The 21,790-nt window shown below is 39.3% G+C and overlaps 1 protein-coding gene across 4 annotated transcripts in view; it reads left to right on the top strand.

Moving 5' to 3' along the window:
• Positions 1-6,855: 6,855 nt before the first annotated feature.
• PTPDC1 (protein tyrosine phosphatase domain containing 1) overlaps positions 6,856-21,790 on the top strand; it is a gene marked incomplete at its 5' end in the record, with an annotated part of 88,829 nt that continues 73,894 nt past the window's right edge. For 3 of the 4 annotated variants that reach the window (XM_082612738.1, XM_082612737.1, XM_082612739.1), the window contains one exon: positions 6,856-7,021. The remainder of the gene's footprint in view (positions 7,022-21,790) is intronic. The other variant, XM_082612740.1, reaches the window with a different exon arrangement.

Below are 21,790 nucleotides of genomic sequence, written 5' to 3' on the forward strand. Positions count from 1 at the left end.
TCAATGGAACAGGATAGAAAGCCCAGAGATAAACCCACTCACATATGGTCACCTTATCTTTGATAAAGGAGGCAGGAATGTACAGTGGAGAAAGGACAGCCTCTTCAATAAGTGGTGCTGGGAAAACTGGACAGGGACATGTAAAAGTATGAGATTAGAACTCCCTAACACCATACACAAAAATAAGCTCAAAATGGATTAGAGACCTAAATGTAAGGACAGAAACTATCAAACTCTTAGAGGAAAACATAGGCAGAACACTCTATGACATACATCACAGCAAGATCGTTTTTGACCCACCTCCTAGAGAAATGGAAATAAAAACAAAAACAAACAAATGGGACCTAATGAAACTTCAAAGCTTTTGCACAGCAAAGGAAACCATAAACAAGACAAAAATACAGCCCTCAGAATGGGAGAAAATATTTGCAAATGAAGCAACTGACAAAGGATTAATCTGCAAAATTTACAAGCAGCTCATGTAGCTCAATAACAAAAAAACAAACAACGCAATCCAAAAATGGGCAGAAGACCTAAATAGACATTTCTCCAAAGAAGATATACAGAGTACCAACAAACACATGAAACAATGCTCAACATCATTAATCATTAGAGAAATACAAATCAAAACTACAATGAGATATCATCTCACACCAGCCAGAATGGCCATCATTAAAAAATCTAGGGCCTCCCTGTTGGCGCAGTGGTTGAGAATCTGCCTGCCGATACAGGGGACATGGGTTCGTGCCCCGGTCTGGGAAGATCCCACATGCCGCGGAGCGGCTAGGCCCGTGAGCCATGGCTGCTGAGCCTGCGCGTCCGGAGCCTGTGCTCCGCAACGGGAGAGGCCACAACAGTGAGAGGCCCGCGTACCGCAAAAAAATAAAAAATAAAAAATAAAAAATAAAATAAAAAATCTAGAAACAGTAAATGTTGGAGAGGGTGTGGAGAAAAGGGAATACTCTTGCACTGCTGGTGGGAATGTGAATTGGTACAGCCACTATGGAGAACGGTATGGAGGTTCCTTAAAAAACTACAAATAGAGCTACCATATGACCCAGCAATCCCACTACTGGGCATATACCCTGAGAAAACCATAATTCAAAAAGAGTCATGTACCAAAATGTTCATTGCAGCTCTATTTACAATAGCCAGGAGATGGAAGCAACCTAAGTGTCCATCAATGGATGAATGGATAAAGAAGATGTGGCCCATATATACAATGGAATATTACTCAGTCATAAAAAGAAATGAAATTGAGTTATTTGTAGTGAGGTGGATGGACCTATAGTTTGTCAGACAGAGTGAAGTAAGTCAGAAGGAGAAAAACAAATACCATATGCTAACACATATATATGGAATCTAAGAAAAAAAATGTCATGAAGAGCCTAGGGGTAAGACGGGAATAAAGACACAGACCTACTACAGAATGGACTTGAGGATATGGGGAGGGGGAAGGGTAAGCTGTGACAAAGTGAGAGAGTCGCATGGACGTATATACACTACCAAACGTAAAATAGATAGCTAGTGGGAAGCAGCCGCATAGCACAGAGAGATCAGCTCAGTGCTTTGTGACCACCAGAGGGGTGGGATAGGGAGGGTGGGAGGGAGAGAGATGCAAGAGGGAAGAGATATGGGAACATATGTATATGTATAACTGATTCACTTTGTTATAAAGCAGAAAGTAACACACCATTGTAAAGCAGTTATACTCCAATAAAGATGTAAAAAAAAAAAAAAAGAAAAAAAGAGTTTGCTTGCAAGTGGCTCTAACTAGTGGTCCTCCAGGAACTTAAGATCAAAACTCTGGTTTTATTCCACACCTCCCACAAAGTTGTCTTTTCTCAACACTCTTGCTCTTTATCATGAGGACAATGAAAATTTTACTCTAGGGTGGCAGTGAAAGGGGAGAACTTATATGTTAGCATATGAATTCTATTTGACTTTTACCATTAAAAAACCTTCTGCTTTAAAATTCACAACTTTATTCACTAAGATAAAATGACTCAGACTCACAGGAATAAATTTAATTCTAAATCTCCAATCATTTTTTCTTCCTTCATCAGTATTTTGATGAAAGCCAGTATTATTTGGTGAGAGATGTAATACTGCTTAAAATTAGGGTTTATATGTAGTAACATTCTTTCATTTTTAAAAAATCATGCACCTTTGCTTTCAAGAGATCAAAAATGAAGTGCACCACTCCAGTCTAGCTTCCTCATACACATCAGAGTATCCCTGGGGAGGATGGAGGACAAAAGTAAGATCTGATTATCCCTCCTTGAACAGGCAATTTAATGACATCTCTACATGGTAGATAATGTGAATTGGTATTCACTATTTCCATTCAATATGCCTTTTGGCTGGAGATGTGATAACTATACTTCACACATTCTCTTGAAACTATGTTCTTGTGTAAATTAGGATTTTGAGATTTGGAGGTGGAAGTGAGACATAGGTTCTCTGCCTCCAACTTCAGTTCTTTCTACTAGGAAGCAAAGTCTTGGATATGTTAAGGTTTTTCTGTCCAGTTCACCAGTATCCCTTCTCTATCCTAGGAGACTAGAGGTTATTCCAGCAGCTTCAAGAGCAGCACTTACTATTAATTCTGGCTTCCTATCTCTGGATCACAGCTACTGGCTGTGTCTTGAAATCATAATACTGGTAGAGGTCTTGAAAGTAGAAGTTTTCCTAGGCAGTCAGTTCTGTCTCGTTTCGGTCAAGAGGATGCAATGGTTGTAAGCTCTTAGAAATTTTGAAATCTAAAGAATTCATGTATAATGCCAGAGTAATCATTTTTCCACCGGGGAACCTTGTTATTATTGAGTTGAAACTCCAGGAAGGTTGTTAGGTGAACATGGAATGAGAGTAAAATTGGGTAGGGTTTTTGCACACATTACTGAAAAAAATTTTGTGTGGAACACCCCACACAAGTTACCATAGTGAAATGATTTCCACATAGTCCAGATTTTCCATAACAGTGCTGATTAAATATGAAGTATTTAATTTTTGGTTAGAGAGTATGATCACAATGTATATACATACATGTATATATATAAGTATATCTTTTCAGTAACTAAAATACAGTATTTTTTTATTGGAGTATAACTGCTTTACATTGTTGTGTTGGATTCTGCTGTACAATGAAGTGAATCAGCTATATGTATACTTATATTCCCCTCCCTCTTGGACCTCCCTCCCATCAGCCCCCTATCCCACACATCTAGGTTGTCCCAGAGCACCGAGCTGAGCTTCATGCACTTTATAGCATGTTCCCGCTAGCTATCTATTTCACACATGGTAGTGTATATATGTCAATCCTGATCTCTCAGTTCCTCCCACCCTCCCCTTCCCCCTCTGTGTCCACATGTCCATTCTCTATGTCTATGTCTGTATTCCTGCCCTGCAAATAGGTTCATCTGTACCATTTTTCTAGAGTCCACATATGTGCGTTAATATACGATATTTGTTTTTCCCTTTCTGGCTTACTTCACTCTGTATGACAGACTCTAGGTCCATCCACATCTCTACAAATGACCCAATTTTGTTCCTTTTTATGGCTGAGAAATATTCCATTGTATATATGTACCACAGCTTCTTTATCCATTTATCTGACGTTGGACGTTTAGGTTGTTTCCATGTCCTGGCTGTTGTAAATAGTGCTGCAATGAACATTGGGGTACATGCGTCCTTTTGAATTATGGTTTTCTTAGGGTATATGCCCCGTAGTGGGATTGCTGGGTCATATGGTAGTTCTATTTTTAGCTTTTTAAGGAACCTCCATACTGTTCTCCACAGTGGCTGTATCAATTTACATTCTCACCAACAATGCAAAGGGTTTCCTTTCTCTCCACACCCTCTCCAGCATTTATTGTTTGTAGATTTTCTGATGATGGCCATTCTGACCGGTGTGTGGTTATACCTCATTGTAACTTTGATTTGCATTTCTCTAATAATTTGTATGTTGAGCATCTCTTCATATGCCTCCTGCCCGTCTGTATGTCTTCTTTGGTGAAATGTCTATTTAGGTCTTCTGCCCATTTTTTAATTGTGTTATTGTTTTTTTGATATTGAGCTCCATGAGCTGTTTGTATATTTTGGAGATTAATCTTCTGTCTGTTGATTCATTTACACATATAAAATACAGTATTTATATCCAGTTGTGAGATGTGAAAATGAAGTAATGAGACTCTAGGTTATTGGGTTTGCTAAAGAAAATATCATACATATAACCTCTATGATCAGTTGTGCTCTCCATCCAATCTTGGAATCTTTTCATGGATCCAAGAGCAACCCCCTCACCCCCTCTCTAGTGGGGATGTGTAAACACTCAACTCCCCATCCCACAACTTTCCCTCTTACTCTTGGTAGATGATCTGATTGGCTTTGCTTCAGTCAACTGCCCATCCATTGGCTGGGGAAGCAGAAGGTGTGTAAATTAAGAATGTAACTCCCCCCAAAGCAAGGAGGGAATGGATTCTAGTGGCCATAGGTTACAAACTCCTTGGCATGCATACATGATCCATCATAATAAGGCACTGCCTAACTCTTCAGTATGCTCTCCTATCCCCTCTTTCTTCATACCCAGTAGTCACATATAACTCACACTCTTTGCCATCTACATACATTTGTACTACCATTCCCTACACTTAGCTGGTGGTCTCCAGTTCAATTTTCAAGACCCTGTTCAGTCATTAGCTCTTTATTTTGTATTTTTATTTTTTTAGTTATCAGCTCTTTAGAAGTTCTTCTCTGACAACTCCCTCGCCTCCCCTCCAGGTTGGATGCCCTTCTCACGTGTTCCCATACCACCCACAGCACCATGATGTGTTCAAACTGTCTATTCTCTTGTCTTTTTCCCATTTGTCTGATGCACAGTGAGGCCAAACAATACCAAAACGTCACAGTTTGGAACAGAGAAAGGTTTATTGGAAGGTCATGCAAGGAAATGGGTGGCTCACACCTTAAAAGCCCCAAACTCCCCGAAAGTTTTTAGCAAAGCCCTTTTACAGGAAAGGTGGGGGAGGGACATGATTAGTTGTTGCAAACTTCTTGGTGTTAGATCCTTTGTTCTTGAGGTCAAGTCATGGTCAGGTAACTACGTTTCTGTAAATCTCCACCAAACAAAAGTTAGTCTCTCTTCTGACAAAAAAAGGGCAAGGTCCCTAGGCAAAACTTTCACCTTCCGAAGTCCAGGTCCTGGCTAAGAGGAGGGGGTGCCTGCAGGGGCCGGTTACCCGGCCCCAGAGCGTTTGTCCAGCACCCAGTCTGGGTCCTCCCGCCAGTGCCCAGGCCTGGCTGAAGAGGCAGCTCCCTCAGGGCCAGGTCCCCAGACCCTACCCAGCTGTCATCACTGAGGAAGCCTGGCGCCCAGGTCCCAACTGTCCCTTAGGCTGCTCATATGGCAGGGGCCAGGCCCTGCAGACCGCGACCCAGACAGACTGAAGATGCAGAGGTTGCAGACGGGGCCATAGAGGCGGGGATGGGGAGAGGTTCGCCGCTGCCTCAAGGCCTAGGTGCAGCCAGTGGGCGGCCTTGGAGAGGGCTCTAGAGTCCTGCAGGACACAGCCCCCAGCCTGTTCCCTGGGACCCCCAGCTCCCCCGAGGCTGCGCAATAACGGCGCCCAGCAACTGGCCGAGTGCTAATGGCTGCACGTTGCCCCGCTCTATTACAAGCTCACAACTCAAACAGTATTTGATTAGAACAAACGGCAATGTCATATATCATTCAACCTAATAGACCAAATGCCTTTCTAGGCAATCATCATAGAATGTCAAGGATATGTATATTTCAAGGGTCAAATTTTAGTATAGTTAATAATTGTTACTGTTTCATCCACGACTTTCTTAAATGAAACTGGCTTTTTTTTTCTTTTTCTGCAAAGAGTAGTGGTGAAGAATACAATGACTACAGTTTAATACAAAATAAAGTAAAATAAAATAAAAAACGTGATGTCTGGAGCTCCAACAACAATTTTGGCCCAAATTTGGGGATAGAAGCCAAGCAGTAAGTATAGTGCAGAGTTTGGATCCCTGGGGTACCTACTTAACACTTTCTGAGAGAGGGAAAAAAAGCCATATGTGTTTAAGATGTTGGAATTTGGGGATGCAGGCGAACCCATCAGTCCATCTGTTAACAGCTAGTGTGAGACTGACTGCTGGGCTTTGTTCTAATCCCAGTATTCCCATCCCTTGCAGTGTCCTTGGGAACATCCTAGGACTAGCTGGAGGCCAGGTGGCCAGTAAGACTGGGGCTGGACCAGGATGACAATAGACGGAGAAAAGGCGGGTAACAGACTCCAGGTCCAGGGCGGAGAGGCTGGCCAAGCCCCATACTCTGTCAGCCCTCGTCCGAACTCCTTTCCCTTCCTTCTCCCACCGAACTCCGCCGTCCTCCGGGGAGAGCAGCGGGAGTCAGAGCCGGACTTCGGCTACCCGCAGCCGTGCAGAACCGAGCCCAAGACCACCCACGTTATCACTCCACCTCTCGCGGCCCTGCAGCCAGGTAGAGGTACGCCGCGCCCTCAGCCCGCCGCCCGCTTTGAAAGCGCCCGGAGCTTCCAGTCGCGTCATGGGCTGTGTCGAGCTGCCATTCGCCAGAGGGCGTCACGTGCGGCAGCGCGCGGCGGCGATTGGTGCGGTACGAGGAGGAGGGGGCGGACCGGGGACCGCAGAGGCAGAGTTGCCTCAGCCCCGAACGCCCGGTGGCGGTGAGCGGTTTGCTAGGCGGGCGGCCTGGTAGAGCAAGGCCGTGAGGCGCGGTGGTGTTGCCTATCCTGCTGCAGGGGGCGGCGGGGCCTCTGGGACACCCCGGCGAAGCGCGGCCTGTGGGGTTCGGTTGAGGCTGGGGCCGGCGGGAGGGGAGTGAGTGGGGCGGGGCCGGCGGGGGAAGCTGCAAAGCTGACCCGCCCGCCGATGCTAGGACTCTGGATGAGGAGTCGGGGAAGAGGTGCGCGACTTGCAGCTAACGTAGCTGCGCCTGCGACTCCAACACCGTCCTAAACGTCTGGATCAGCACGTGGTGAGTGCTAGAGGGCACCTCAGTGAGGGGGACCGGCCTGGGTCTCGGGGCTGCAGGGCCGGGGCGCGAGGGGCCGCCCTCAGCCCCCACCCAGGACCCGACCTGGATCTCGAGAAGCTGAATGTCGCCATTCTCCTGTAGAGGCTCCTGATTTTTAAATGTTAGTAACTAATTAAAAGTAAATAAGTAAACACGGGGGGAACCAAACAAGTTGTTGACGGGCCGATTCCAGACCATCAGTTTGTGACCTATGTAGACCAGATTCTCTTCCTGATTTGTGATGTGACCTTGACCAAGTCACGTCTCTCTGGGATGGGCATTCTCAACATGGGTAATAGTGCTCATATACCTGGGGGTCAGAAAGGTCTTAGAAAATACAATGGCGTGTGGCTTTGCAAAGGGCCACAGAATATAAGCAGATGTACATGTGGCGTTAAAATGTTAATAGGGGCTGGGGGATTAGAAGAGAAAATGCCTAGAAAGGCTCCTGGGGGAGAGAGTGGGGAAATGCGAAAAAGGTGAGAAACACTTCTTTAAGGGAAGAGGTAAACAGACGTTCCTGTGATACTTGTATATATTAAAGGATTAGACAGAGTTGGAAGAACCTGAGAGGTCATCTAACTATTAGAAAAGTTTTGTGACCCCATACACGTACACACACATAATTTTACTTGGTCTCCAAAACAAACTGTCATTCCACTTTCTATAATGAGAAAATTGAGGGTCAAAGGGTTTGGGTGATGTGCTGAAGTCAGAGCTGTCAAATGGAAGAACTGGGATTTAAACCCAAGTCTCTATGGCTCCAAACCTGCCTACTCATCATGTTGCCTCTCAGCCTGTGGTCCAGTTATGTCCCAACCAAGAATTCTGCTTTGTGACTTTTTAAAAATGAAGATTCCCAGCACCCCCCCCCACCCCACTCCAGAAATGTGAATTCAGTATCTGGGACTGGGACCGGGAATCTGCATTTCAGTAACTTTACTAGGTGATTCCATTTTGGTGATCCAGGGACCATTTGGAGAACAACTACTCAAGTCTAATTTCCCACCCAGTCCCCATGTCCTCATGGGATTGTACCCTAGGGATTCAAAATTCCCCTTCCAGAGCAGAGATTCCATCTCCTCTCCAGATAGGTGACCAACCAAGCTTCGGGAGGAAGTCCTTTGTTGGGAGAAGCCAAAGTTTATGAGGTAGCACCTTGCACAGCTCTGTTTGAGAAAGTGCTGACAATTTTGCTTTTCTTTCTTTCTCTCCCTTCCTCCCCCCTCCCTCCCTCCCTCCCTTCCTTCCTTCCTTCCTTCCTTCCCTTCCTTCCTTTCTTCTTTCTTTCCTCCTCCCTCCCTTCCTTCCTTACCTCCCTCCCTCTCTCCCTGCCTTCCTTCCTCCCTCCCTTGCTTCCTTCCTTTTTTTTGTAGAGCTTCCTTCACTGCTATTCTGACCCTCCTGAAAAACCAGGCTCAAGACATTTCTTTTAAAGTTAATATTAAACTTTAAAACACCATGAAAAAAAGTTTAAAAGCCACAGTTCACTCATAATGCTACCAGTCTAACAATGTTCATGTTCCGTTGTATTGTCCTACTGTTAATTAATGATCTCCCTCTTGTTAATCATTGAATAATCATAGATTGTTCAAGGTCACAAAATTTAGAAAATTCTTCCAAGAGACAGGCTTGAACTTCACAATTCCTATTGGAAATCAGAAAATTATGCTGAAGATAAACTTTAAATCACAGTTCTCTTGAAAGCATGTCTCATTCTTCTTCCAAATTCCTCAAAATCTGAAGGTTTTTCTTTAGCTCTAAAATAAATGGTATAGTGGGAATGAAAATGTATACACTGAAATATTTCTTCTCTAGTAACTTTATCTGTTCTTTCCCATATCACTTCACCCTCACCAAAATATGTTTAATTACTTAATTTGCTTATATATTTCCTGTTCTAAAAAATGTAAGTTGAATAATCAAACACTTCTTTGCAATTATTAACTATCATTTAATGCACTTTGTTGCTGAAAAGGTTTTAGTTTTCTGGCTCTTGTGGAGGCAGTATGGGATAGAGAAAATGAAGTGGGTTTTGGTTTAAGGAAAACTTCATGTTCCAATCCCAATTCCAACACTTTAACCTTGGACCATTGACTTCCTCTCTTTTTCTCACTTTGCTCATCTTAAAGATGGGGACAGTGCCACCAGGGTTTTATCTGAGACAGCATTTATAAAGCCACCAGAGTACTAAGCACAACTCTTTTTCTACTATTAGTTCTCTTTCTCCTTCACTCTTTTTAGAGCAAATTTGTGAGTTCCAATCCTGCTGTATAATATTTGAGGTCATTTTCATTTCCAAAAGAGATGCAGAGGTTTTTTTTGAGGATCTTCTATGTGTGGCATAAACAAAATCCATAAAAATAATAGTGAACCACCTTTAAAATTTTTCTTTGAGAAACCTAAGGGCATAGACTGTCTAGCTCTTTATCACATTTTGCTATGACCAAAATCATCCATTTGTTAATTCGGTAAACATTTATGAACACTTATTAGTGCCAGGCATCTAAATGTAGGGGATATGCCAGTGAAGAAGACAAACAACGTCCCTTATCTTACAAAACTTATATAAGAAAAGGACAATAAATGAATAAAACAAGGTAATTACAGATTGTGATAAATGCCAGGACAATAAGACTATAAAGTGTCTCAGTGTTAACATGATAAGGAACTGTGTTCCTCACTGAGTTTAATTTGTAACAAATATTGGTTAGAAAATTCTCTAAAAAGTCTCAGTTAAGATTGTGAATGTAGATTGTGTGTCAGAAAATGGAGAACTTAGGGAAAATAAATGATCACAGTTAAAGATTACCAAGATCTGAAATACTGTACTTTTTACAACTGATGCAAGAGATGTGATTTACATTGGTCCCATAGAACTGTCAATGTTGATAGTTCTTTACCTTGACTTTAAAGAAGTTATAATATTTTTCTTGGAAATTATTCCCTTTAATAGAAATTAATATGGGTACCTAGCTTGGTAGAAAATTGTGTCCAAAAAACATCTTCCTCTATGGTTTCTGTAAAATGTTTTGATTCTTAAGCCCATGGGAACTTTAACACACACAGTGAGTATGGACTGACCATTATAAAACAGGTGTCTAAGAAACTTTAGGTATAAGTCCAGTAATTTTAGATATAATTTAGAAGTTACATATCTTTATTTTCCTAGTTGATCAAGCAGTGATCAATCTGATTACAGTAAATTGGGCAAATTGGATTTTTTAAAAAAACTGAATTTTGCAAGTGGCTAGTTAAAATGATGAAAATTTGAAACTCCCTATCTACATACACTTGCCTGAAAAAAATAACTTAAAAATATTAATAGGGATTCTGCTTTAGCATTTTCTCAGTTTGTTATTGATCATGTTTTCTGGGCTATGTAGTTAAATATTTGGACATGCTTTTTTTGTCTTGGTTTAAAACCTAACGTTTGTTCTCTTGGGTAATAAACCTTTATGATTTTAATCCATAACTTTTTGAGTAGTAGGTTCTACCTCAAGACCATCACCCAGCCTCATTCTAGCAGCTGTGAAAGAATACTTCCTCTCTTTGCTCTTTCTCTTGGGTGTGAATAAGTATCAGTCTTTGGATCATACTTTTCTGTCTGGATGCTGCTGTGTTTATAGCACAAGGAGTTGACCATTGCAGGTGGAGAATGGTTTGGAGAAAGCCCACAAATAGTACTTGAGGGAAACAAAGACATACCTTTTTGATCTCAGTCATTTCTGTTCACTACAGTTCAAGCAGCACCATTTCTTCTGCACACTTGATCTAATAATTTGTGGCACTCTCCCCTTTAAAAGGAAGGTTGTCTGGCTGCATAAATGAACTCAAGACTTTATTTCATCAAAAAATTTTGAATACTTGCTATGTGCTAGACATTATAGTAATTTAAATGGATCTGTTATTATGGATTCAGTGGCACATTTCTGTATGTTTAAGAAGGGCCATGTGATCTTAGCTACTCATGGAAACATTTTCTCATTTAGAAACATGCCTTTGCAAAGTCAGTCTTGATTATGTTACTTTTATAGCTTTATAAAGACTAATTCAGCTCTAGGTGGAAAATGTTCTAGAGAATTTATATTTTCTCCATTTTAAAAAATCTTCTGTTCTAGGAATTAAATAGCCCAGTAGTTTAATTTAGTGTTGTGACTGGATTTTTTTTTACATCTTTATTGAGTATAATTGCTTTACAATGTTGTTTTAAGTTTCTGCTGTACAACAGAGTGAATCAGCTGTATGTATACATATATCCCCATATCCCCTCCCTCTTGAGCCTCCCTCCCACCCTCCCTATCTCACCCCTCAGGTGGTCACAAAACATCAAGCTGATCTCCCTGTGCTATGCAGCAGCTTCCCACTAGCTATCTGTTTTACATTTGGTAGTGTATATATGTCCATGCTACTCTCTGTGACTGTGTTTTTATTTTATTCTATTCACAATACTGTTTCCCAAGAAGTTTTCATATAATATATAAAACATTATTTAAAAATAATGTTTTCTAGGAAGAAAATAAAGGTATAAAGGTAATATATATTCAGTATCAAACTTAGAAAATATTAATAATCAGAAAATGAAATAAAATACACCCTGTTAATATTTTGATATATATTCTTGTCTTTCTCTGTGTACCTATTTTATTTATGTATTTCTTTGATAAAAATGAGATCATACTCTGCATTCTATTTTACAGCTTGTATTTTTTAATCTAGTATTACATGGCAAATAAATATGCTTTTTTATTCACGATTCCCGTTCTTTGTAAGCAGATGTTTTATTGCTAGAATAGGGACTACAAGAATCTATTTATTAAATTATTCCGCAGGATAAATTCAGAAACCCAGTCTACCAACAAAATCCACTTCTCTGCTCCTTTCCATCCTTAATTCTGTCCCCCTTACTCCCCACTGCCCATTCTCCCACCCCCAGGAGGGTTCTGTTGGGGGAATCTCTGAAGGAAGGTTTATCTAGTCAGTTACATACTGACACTTAAGATCTCATCTTTTCAAACCTTTTCAGCCAATCCTTCAGAATTTTTATTTTTTACTTTATTTGCTAGAGAACCTGGTTTGTGAGTGGATGGGCTTATTCCTATTCTAAGGTCGAAATCTTTTATCCACCCTTTTTATAAGCCATAACAGATTTCAACTTCCCATCAAGAGTGGAGTTGGGAGGGTTTGGAATAATGTGGGAAAATAAAAATCATATGCTGGAATTCTTGCTCAGAATTGTAGGGGAAGGGGAGATATCTGAATAAATATATGTTTAGGGTTGAGTAATAGACATTCAAATTTAAAATTTTTGTGTTCCAAAGAAAATGGCCCAGTTTTTAAATTCCATTTTGCCTTTTGTGTATTACTTCAAACTTTCTAGCAATTTTGTTATATCTGTTGCTAATGTGCAAATATATTTGACTATTAAATATCCCTGTTTTGAAATATACAATATTTTTGTTTTCATTCTCAATGTCTTTATACTCTATGAGAAATTATATATAAATGACTCAAGCCACAGATGAAGTTTATATTGGATATTAAAAACAATGGTAGGAATGGGTTTTAAATTGTAGCATGAAAGTAAATACCCAAAAGTGTACATAATTGTAACCAGTGCAACTATAGAATCTTTTGAAGACATTTATTTCTGTAAAAGGAGAACATTTAAAAATTTAAATGTTTAAAAATTTAGAAAATGCCAATAGGCCAAACAGAAAAAAACACTTAGCATCCCACCACTGTTAATATTCCATTAGTTTACTAATCTAATGTGCCTTTCTCTTTCCTAATCTATAGTGAATTCTATTCATAATGGTCATATCAAATGACAGCTCTCCCGTGGTGAGTGCTTTAACTCTATTTGAATTGAATATGTATACATTATCTCTTTTGAACCCGTTTTGTGAATGGATGGGCTTATTCCTATTCCAAGGTTGAAATCTTTTATCCACCCTTTTTATAAACCATAACAGATTTCAACTTCCCTTGCGCATCTATAGATATCTGGCCCATCATGTGTCTCTAGGGCAAAGCGTGAGCATACTAACTTTTTAAGTTTGTTTTAATAATCTGAGTGATAACAAAATAAGAAATACTATAAGTAATAATGGAAAATATAGAAATGTGTAAAGGATAAAAACAGTCACACTCCCATCTTTGGTCAGTTTCTTTCAAGTCCTTTTTCTCTGCCTATTTATTTTTACAAAGTATGTGTACAGTTTTTGTATTTGACTTCCTTAATAGAAGTGTTTTACCACTTTAAATCAATTTTTAATATTTTAATATGTCCCTGATATAATGTACTGCAGCTAATGCTAGCCCCTGTCTTTCCCAGCTCCTCCATCTGAATTCTCCTGCAGGCTAGGTTCTTCCCAGGTGTTGATCATCCTGACGTGGATGCTTTATAATATTCACTGTCATCATTGCTGTCATTTCTTGAACACTTCTTATGTTTCTGTACTTTATATTGGTGGCTTATCTGAACAAGCTTACTTTATCATGTCCTGGTGAATGCTATTATTGGACTGCTATGTCTTCCTTTCTTCCCCATAGCTGAGTTCATTTTCTCAGCCCCTGTAATCTCCACATTTCCTCCATTCTATAAGTCTGTTTTGCACAGGTCCTACCATGCATGCATCTAATTTAGCCTGCCTAATTTTGTCAGTAAAAGGCTGTAAAGAATCAACTGACTCTAGTTCAGTGATTTCTTTCCTTTGAGCAAAAGCTCATTGAAAACAATGATGATAAACAGGACCACAGGGGAGGTTTTCTTCTCTCTGTGACTATTTGTGTGTGGTTCCTGGTGCACATGGGAAAAGTATTCTCATTTAGATAATTTTCTTCTCTTCTATCTTATGCAAATGATTAGATATTTCAAAACAGGGAAACACAGTTCTAATTATTTGTGTATTTTTAAAGCGTGAATGCCATTAATGGTCTAAATTGCTGTAAAAATATTGTAGAATAATTATGCTTTTAGCTTGTACCTTTCAAAGTCTCGTTGTCTAATTGATTATTACTTGGATCAGTGGTAGATCTCCTAGATGGACAAATCAAACTTCAAAATTCCTCACATTGGTGAAGATGGAAATAAAATTGAACTATTTTTCTTTATATTAAATTTTGGACTTAAATTTTATACAGTTTTTAAACTAACTTTTCTAGGTGACTCTAACAATATAGACTAGAAGTAATATCCTTTTGTCACATAAGCGGTGAAATTTATCAGTTTCAGCAGAGTGAATCTTGTCGTATGGGCATTTGGGGAAGAGATTTTAACATATAGCAATCATTCACTTTGTGCTAGACATTGAGACCAAGGGAGCCTGGTACAGTATCCACCCTTCATTCCTAAGCCTATCCCCTCAGGTCATAGTGAACAACTCTGACTCCTTTTCCACACTTCATTACTCCCTGAGTATATGTTTTCATCCTTTCTACCAGACAATTATGTTTTTAAAGGTCAGGGCCTATTTATTTATCCTTGTATTCCCCATTACTCTCATAGTTCTTGGCATCTAGTAGCAGCTCAAATATTTATTATATTGAATTGGACTGTTGTTCATGTGAGCCCCTAACTATCCTGGCCTCTTCCCCTCTAAACATATTCCAGTTTATCTGTCTTTTTTCAGTTATGTTCCTTGTATGTTCTGTCTTCCGACTTTGAAAAAAAAATAGTTGCACAAAGACAATTTTACATGATTGAAAGTTGGAAAAATATCAAAGGTGACCTAATTTTATTATTATTGCGGATGTCAAAGTTTTCTCTTACCAGAAAATTATCACTGAAAACCGTATTATTTATTTTGTTGCTCAAATTGTTCCAGCATTTGCCATTGGGCGTTCTTTCAGTTGGCTGAAAGAACTTTGGCATAATCCCAGCAGTTTGTGTTTTGAGCACTTTCCTACTTTCTGGCCCTGTAGGATGCTCCAGGATCATCTCGTATATTCCTTGCTCCACCCCTAAAATCAGCCATTTCTTTTTGTTTGTTTTTGTTTATTGTTTTCTTTTCCATTATGATTTATTACAAGATACTGAATATAGTTCCCTGTGCTGTACAGTAGGACCTTGCTGTTTATCCATTCTATATATAATAGTTTGCATCTGCTAATCCCAAACTCCCAATCCATCCCTCCCGCACTCCCCTTCCCCTTGGCAACCACAAGTCTGTTCACTATGTCTGTGAGTCTGTTTCTGTTTTGTAAATAAGTTCATTTGTGTCATATTTTAGATTGCACATGTAAGTGATATCATGTGGTATTTGTCTTTCTCTTTCTGACTTAACTTCACTTAATATGATAATCTCTAGGTTCATCCATGTTGCTGCAAATGGCATTATTTCATTCTTTTTTATGTAAAATCAGCCATTTCAACAAGGATCCCCAGATCCTTTTATTGTAGAATGGTGTTAGAAACCAGGAATTGGTCTAATCTGCTCATCATTGAACCTGGGGTGTCACTGCCTTTAGGCCCTGTCAGTGTTAGAAAGTAAATGTGTGTATATTAACCTGTGTATGTATACACATCTGTATTATTTCTACTATTACTCATCAGTTCCTAAGTTAAGCTAAACAGGAGTTCCCACTGATGTCTCAGACTCTAGTTCAGAACTACATGGTTCATTTTAGCCTCTTCCCCTGACTTATCTGTAAACTCCCATTCCAACAGTGAGAAATCTAGCTTCTGCCATTCCCCATCTTTTTACTTATTTTATCAGTCGCAGTGTACAAGTACAGCAGTATCAGAATTGTTAACCAGTACCTCCTTGAGAAACAACGTTACCAACTACAGTATAGTGTTTATTATATACAGTTCCTTTTGTTTTGTCCTACAGTCTCCAGTCATTTCCAAAGATACTTAGATCCGTTTCTCCCCCATCCCCTCCAGTGGGGTTATGTCATGCATTTGTAATACAATTAAATTCTTTTGTCATAGTCTGCATTCCATGCTGGAGTTCCCCCCCTCCACCCTCTTAGTTGAGTTTTGTTTTAATTTTCATTTTAAAATATTACATTAAAGTTGATTCCTTGTGCTGTAAAGTTCCGTGGATTTTGACAAGTGGATAACATCATGTATCCATTACTGTAGTGCTAGACAAAATAGTTTAATGGCCCTAGAAAATGGTGCTTTACCTAGCCACTCCTCTGCCCTTTCCAGACCACTTACAAAAACAGATCTGTTTTCTGTCTTTTCTAGAAAGTCATATAAATGAAATCATACAGGATGTAGGCTTCTCAGACTGGATTCTTTCACTTGGCATAATGCATTTAGGATTTATCCATGATTTATCCATGTTGTTGCATAGATTAATGGCTCTTTCTGTTTGATCACAGAATGGTGTTCGTAGCATGATTGTAACATCTTGGTTGTTTCCCGGTATTGGCAGTTGGTAACTACGAATAGATCTTTTGCCCATTTTTTTTTATTTCAGTAGGAACTAAAAAATAGAATATCAAGGTTTAATTTTTAATTTCAAAGCAAAGTTCAGACAATACAGAAGTGTATAAAGGAAATAAAATAGGATAAATGCTCCCTTTTTGCTCCAAACCTAAATCTTTTAAAATAACTGGTGTTAACAAATTGACACATATGCTGCAGGTTTTTCCCCTATGCTTCTAGTAACAGAAATGCATTTTTTCTATAATTTTGAAATGTTATACATATAAACCTAACTAGACTAAAATTATTACTCTGCAACTTGCTTTTATTTTTTAACTTATCACTGTATTATAGTCAGTGTTCCAGGTCAGTACATTTAAATCTAACTTGTTCCAGCTGGTTTTCATTCCATAAGAAATATGTGCTATAATTTGCTCAACCATTTCTTACTCAAAAGTATTCAAATTAATACCAGTTTCTTGTCTACAAGAAAAATACTACAGTAACCATACTTTTATACACACTGATGGCCTTTTAGTTTTTTTCTTAAATAAAAATACACTATATGGATATCTATAATTTTATAATTTACCAATATATAAACAGAAAAAAAGCAGTAGGCTTCTTGGGAGTGGTAATCATATTCTATCCTGAAACCTATCCTTCCTGTCAGTCTTGCTCTCACTCTCACTCCTGCCTGCCCTCTCTCCTCACCATTTCCCTCTCTCATTTTGCCCATTAAAAAAATTTTGGTTGTTTTCTTTTTTTTTTTTTTTTTTTTTTTTTTTTTTTTTTTAGCTGTACGCGGGCCTCTCACTGCTGTGGCCTCTCCCGTTGCGGAGCACAGGCTCCGGACACACAGGCTCCGCGGCCATGGCTCGCGGGCCCAGCCGCTCCGCGGCATGTGGGATCTTTCGGGATCGGGGCACGAACCCGTGTCCCCTGCATCGGCAGGCGGACTCTCAACCACTGCGCCACCAGGGAAGCCCTGGTTGTTTTCTTATTCAACCTTAAAAGTTTCTTTGTATATGCTGGAAACATGTCCTTTGTCAGTATATGATTTGCAGATATTTTCTCCCAGTATGTCTTTTCTTTTTCTTTCTTCCTTCCTTTCTTTCTTTCTTTCTTCCTTCCTTCCTTTCTTCCTTCCTTTCTTCCTTCCTTCCTTTCTTCCTTTCTTTCTTCCTTCCTTCCTTCCTTCCCTTTCTTCCCTTTCTTTCTTCTTTCTTTCTCTTTCTTCCTCTGTCCTTCTCTCTCTCTCTTTTTTCTTTCTTTTCTTTCTTTCCTTATTTATTTATTATTTTTGGCTATGTTGGGTCTTTGTTGCACGCAGGCTTTCTCTAGTTGTGGCGAGCAGAGGCTACTCTTCGTTGTGGTGGCTTCTCTTGTTGCGGAGCACGGGCTCTAGGCGTGTGGGCTTCAGTAGTTGTGGCTCATGGGCTCAGTAGTTGTGGCTCACAGGCTCAGTAGTTGTGGCTTGTGGGCTCTAGAGCACAGGCTCAGTAGTTGTGGCACACGGGCTTAGTTGCTCCATGGCATGTGGGATCTTCCTGGACAAGGGCTTGAACCCATGTGGCAGGTGGATTCTTAACCACTGTGCCACCAGGGAAGCCCTCAGTATGTCTTTTCATTCTCCTAACAGTGTCTTTCACAAAGCAAAGGGTTTTGATTTTAATTAAGTCCAACTTAAAATTTTTTCTTTTATGAATTTTGCTTTTGGTATTGTACTTAAAAACTAATTGCCAGGGGCCTCCCTGGTGGCGCAGTGGTTGAGAGTCCGCCTGCCGATGCAGGGGATACGGGTTCGTGCCCCGGTCTGGGAGGATCCCATATGCCGCGGAGCGGCTAGGCCCGTGAGCCATGGCCGCTGGGCCTGCGCGTCCGGAGCCTGTGCTCCGCAACGGGAGAGGCCACAACAGTGAGAGGCCCGCATACCGCAAAAAAAAAAACAAAAAAAAAAAAAAAAAAAAAAACTAATTGCCAAACCCAAAGTCATGCAGATGTTCCCCTACATTTTCTTCTAGAAATTTTATAGTTTCTGCATTTTACATTTAGGTCTGTGATCCATTTCAAGTGAATTTTTGTGTAAGATCTGAGGTTCAATTTGTTGCATATGGACTTTCAATGTGTAACATCATTTGTTGAAAAGACTGTTTTTTCTCCATTGAATTGCTTTTGCACCTTTGTCAAAAAATTGACAGTATTTTTGTAGTTCTGTTTCCATACTCTCTATTCTATCCCACTGATTGATGTGTCTATTCTTACCCTGTGTTCATTATTGTAACAGTGAGTCTTGAAATTGGGTAATATAAATCCTTCAACTTTTGTTCTTCTTTCCCATAATTGAATTAGTTATGCTAGTACCTTTACCTTTTCATAAAATTTTAGAATATGCTTATGTATGTCTATAAAAAACCTGGCTGGAATTTCAGTAGGGATTTCATTAGGCCACAGAGAATTGACATCTTTACTGTGTTGAGTCTTCCAGGGCAAGAACACAAAATATCTCCTCTATTTATTTAGATTTTCTTTCTTTCATCAGTGATTCCTAGTTTTCTATACTCAAATCCTGTACATATTTTGTTAGATTTACACCTAAGGACTTCATTTTGGGGGATGTTATTATAAATGTATTATTTTAAAAAATTCAAATTCTGAGTATTCGTTGCTGGTATATAGAAAAGCAGTGGACTTTTGTGTATTGACTATGTACCTTTTGACCTTGCTAAACTCATTTATTATGTACAGGAGTTATTTGGTAGATACTTTGGGGTTTTCTGCATAGACAGTTATGTTGTCTGTGATTAAAGCAGTTTTGCATATTTCTTCCTTTCTAGTCTGTATACCTTTCATTTCTTTATTTGAATACACTAGCTAGGACTTTTAGTATGAGGTTGAATTAGAAGTGGTGAGAAAGGACATCCTTGCCTTGTTCCTGATCTTAGGGGGAAAGCTTAACATCTTGCCATTGAGGATGATGTTAGCTGTGGTTTTTAAAAAATAATCTTTATTAGGTTAGTGAAGTTCCCCTCTATTCTTAGTTTTTTGAGAGTTTTTATCATGAATGGATGTTGAACTGTTTCTGCTCATGTATTAATATGATCACATTATTTTTCTTGTTCAATGTATTAAAATGATGAATTACATTGATTAATTTACATATGTTAAACCAACCTTGCAATTTTGGTATGAACGCCAATGTGATCATGATGTATTACCCTTTTTATATATTGCTGAATTCAGTTGACTAATATATTTACATCTAAATTCATGAAAGATACTCTTTTATAGTTTTCTTTTTTGTAATACCGTTGACCCTTGAACAACATGGGTTTGAACTGTGTGGATCCACTTATACACAGATTTTTTTCAATAAATACATACTACAGTACTGAACGAACCCTGGTTGGCTGACTCTGCAGATGTGGAACTGTGGATACCAAGGGCTGATTGTAAAGTTATACAAGCGGATTTTCAACTGCGTGGAGGGTCAACATCCCTAACCCCAACACTGTTCATGGGTCAACTGTATATTTTAGTTTGGGAATAGGTTAATGCTGGCCTAATAAAATGAGTAGGGAAGTGATCTCCTATGTTTTCTGGAAGAGACTGTAAATGTGGTATTATTTCTTCCTTAAATACGTAGTAAAATTCACCAGTGAAACCATCTAAGCCTTGTGTTCCTTTTTTTTGTGTGTGTGGGTGAAGGTTTTCTACTAATTTAATTTCTTTTTTAGATATAGGACTATTTATATTATCTATATTTCCTTAAGTAAGTTTCAGTAGTTTGTGCCCTTCAAGGACTGGTTCATTTTATCCAGATTATCAGATGTATGGGCACAGACTTTGTTTGTAGTATTCCGTTATTATCTTTTCATGTCTTTGGTTTTAGTAGTGATGATACCTGTTTTATTCCTGATATTGTTAATTTGTAGTCTCCTCTTTTTTTTCTTGGTTACTTTGATTAGAGGTTTATCATCTCATTCCTTTTACTTTAGGCTTAATTCATTTTTCTTTATCTAGTTTCCTAAGTTGAAAGCTTAGGTTATTGATTTTAGAACTTTCTTCTTTTCTAAAATATATAATACTAAACATTTCTCTCTAAGCACTACGTTAGCTGCATCCCATAAATTTTGATGTATTTTTAAAAGTTATTTTTAATTGTAGTAAAATATACATAACATAAAATTTACCATCTTAACCATTTTAAGTGGTTAAATGATATTAAATATATTCATGCTGTGCAAGTTAAATTGTATTTTCATTTTTATTTTGTTCAAAATATTTTCAAATTTATCTTGAGACTTCTTAACCCATATATAATTTAGAACTATGTTGTTTAATTTCCAAATATTTGGGGCTTCCCTGGTGGTGCAGTGGTTAAGAATCCGCCTGCCGATGCAGGGGACACGGGTTCGTGCCCCAGTCTGGGAGGATCCCACATGCTGCGGAGTGGCTGGGCCGTGAGCCATGGCCGCTGAGCCTGCGCGTCCGGAGTCTGCACTCCGCAACGGGAGAGGCCACAACAGTGAGAGGCCCGCATACCGCAAAAAAAAAAAAAAAAGAATCCACCTGCCAATGCTGGGGACATGGGTTCGAGCCCTGGTCCAGGAAGATCCCACATGCTGCAGAAGAGCTAAGCCCATGCGCCACAACTACTGAGCCTGCACTCTAGAGCCCAGTGCTCTGAGCCAGTGCTCTGCAACAAGAGAAGCCACCACAATGAGAAGCCCAGGCACCACAATGAAGAGCAGCCCCTGCTCGCCTGTTACTAGAGAAAGCCCGTGTGCAGCAACGAAGACCCAACGCAGCCAAAAGTATATGAAAAATTGATTTCCAAATATTTTGAATTGTCTAGCTATCTTCTGTTACTGATTTCTAGTTTTATTTTGGTATGCTTTGAGAATATACTTTGTAAGGTTTCTGTTCTATTTGTTAAATTGTGTTTTTTGTACCAGAATGTTGATGAATGTTCTGTGCGTGCTCCTGTTGTTAGATGGAATGTTCTATAAATATCAGTTGTATCAAGTTGATTGATAGTGCTGTTCAGGTCATCTATATTCTTACTGATTTTCTGCCTACCTGTTCTATCAATTACTTGGAAAAGGGTGTTGAAGCCTCCAATTGTAAATACAGTCATCCCACTTATCCACAGTGGATTGGTTCCAGTATCCACCCCCCCCCGCCCCCAGATTCCAAAATCCATGGATGCTCAAGTCCCTTATATAAAGTGGTGTTGTCTCTGTGTATAATCTATGCATATCCTACCATATACTTTAAAACATCTTTAGATTACTTATAATACCTAATACAGTGTAAATGCTATGTAAATGGTTGTAAATACAAGC

Source organism: Mesoplodon mirus, assembly GCF_964341445.2.
Source record: "Mesoplodon mirus genome assembly, chromosome: 1".
Lineage (NCBI taxonomy): Eukaryota > Metazoa > Chordata > Mammalia > Artiodactyla > Ziphiidae > Mesoplodon > Mesoplodon mirus.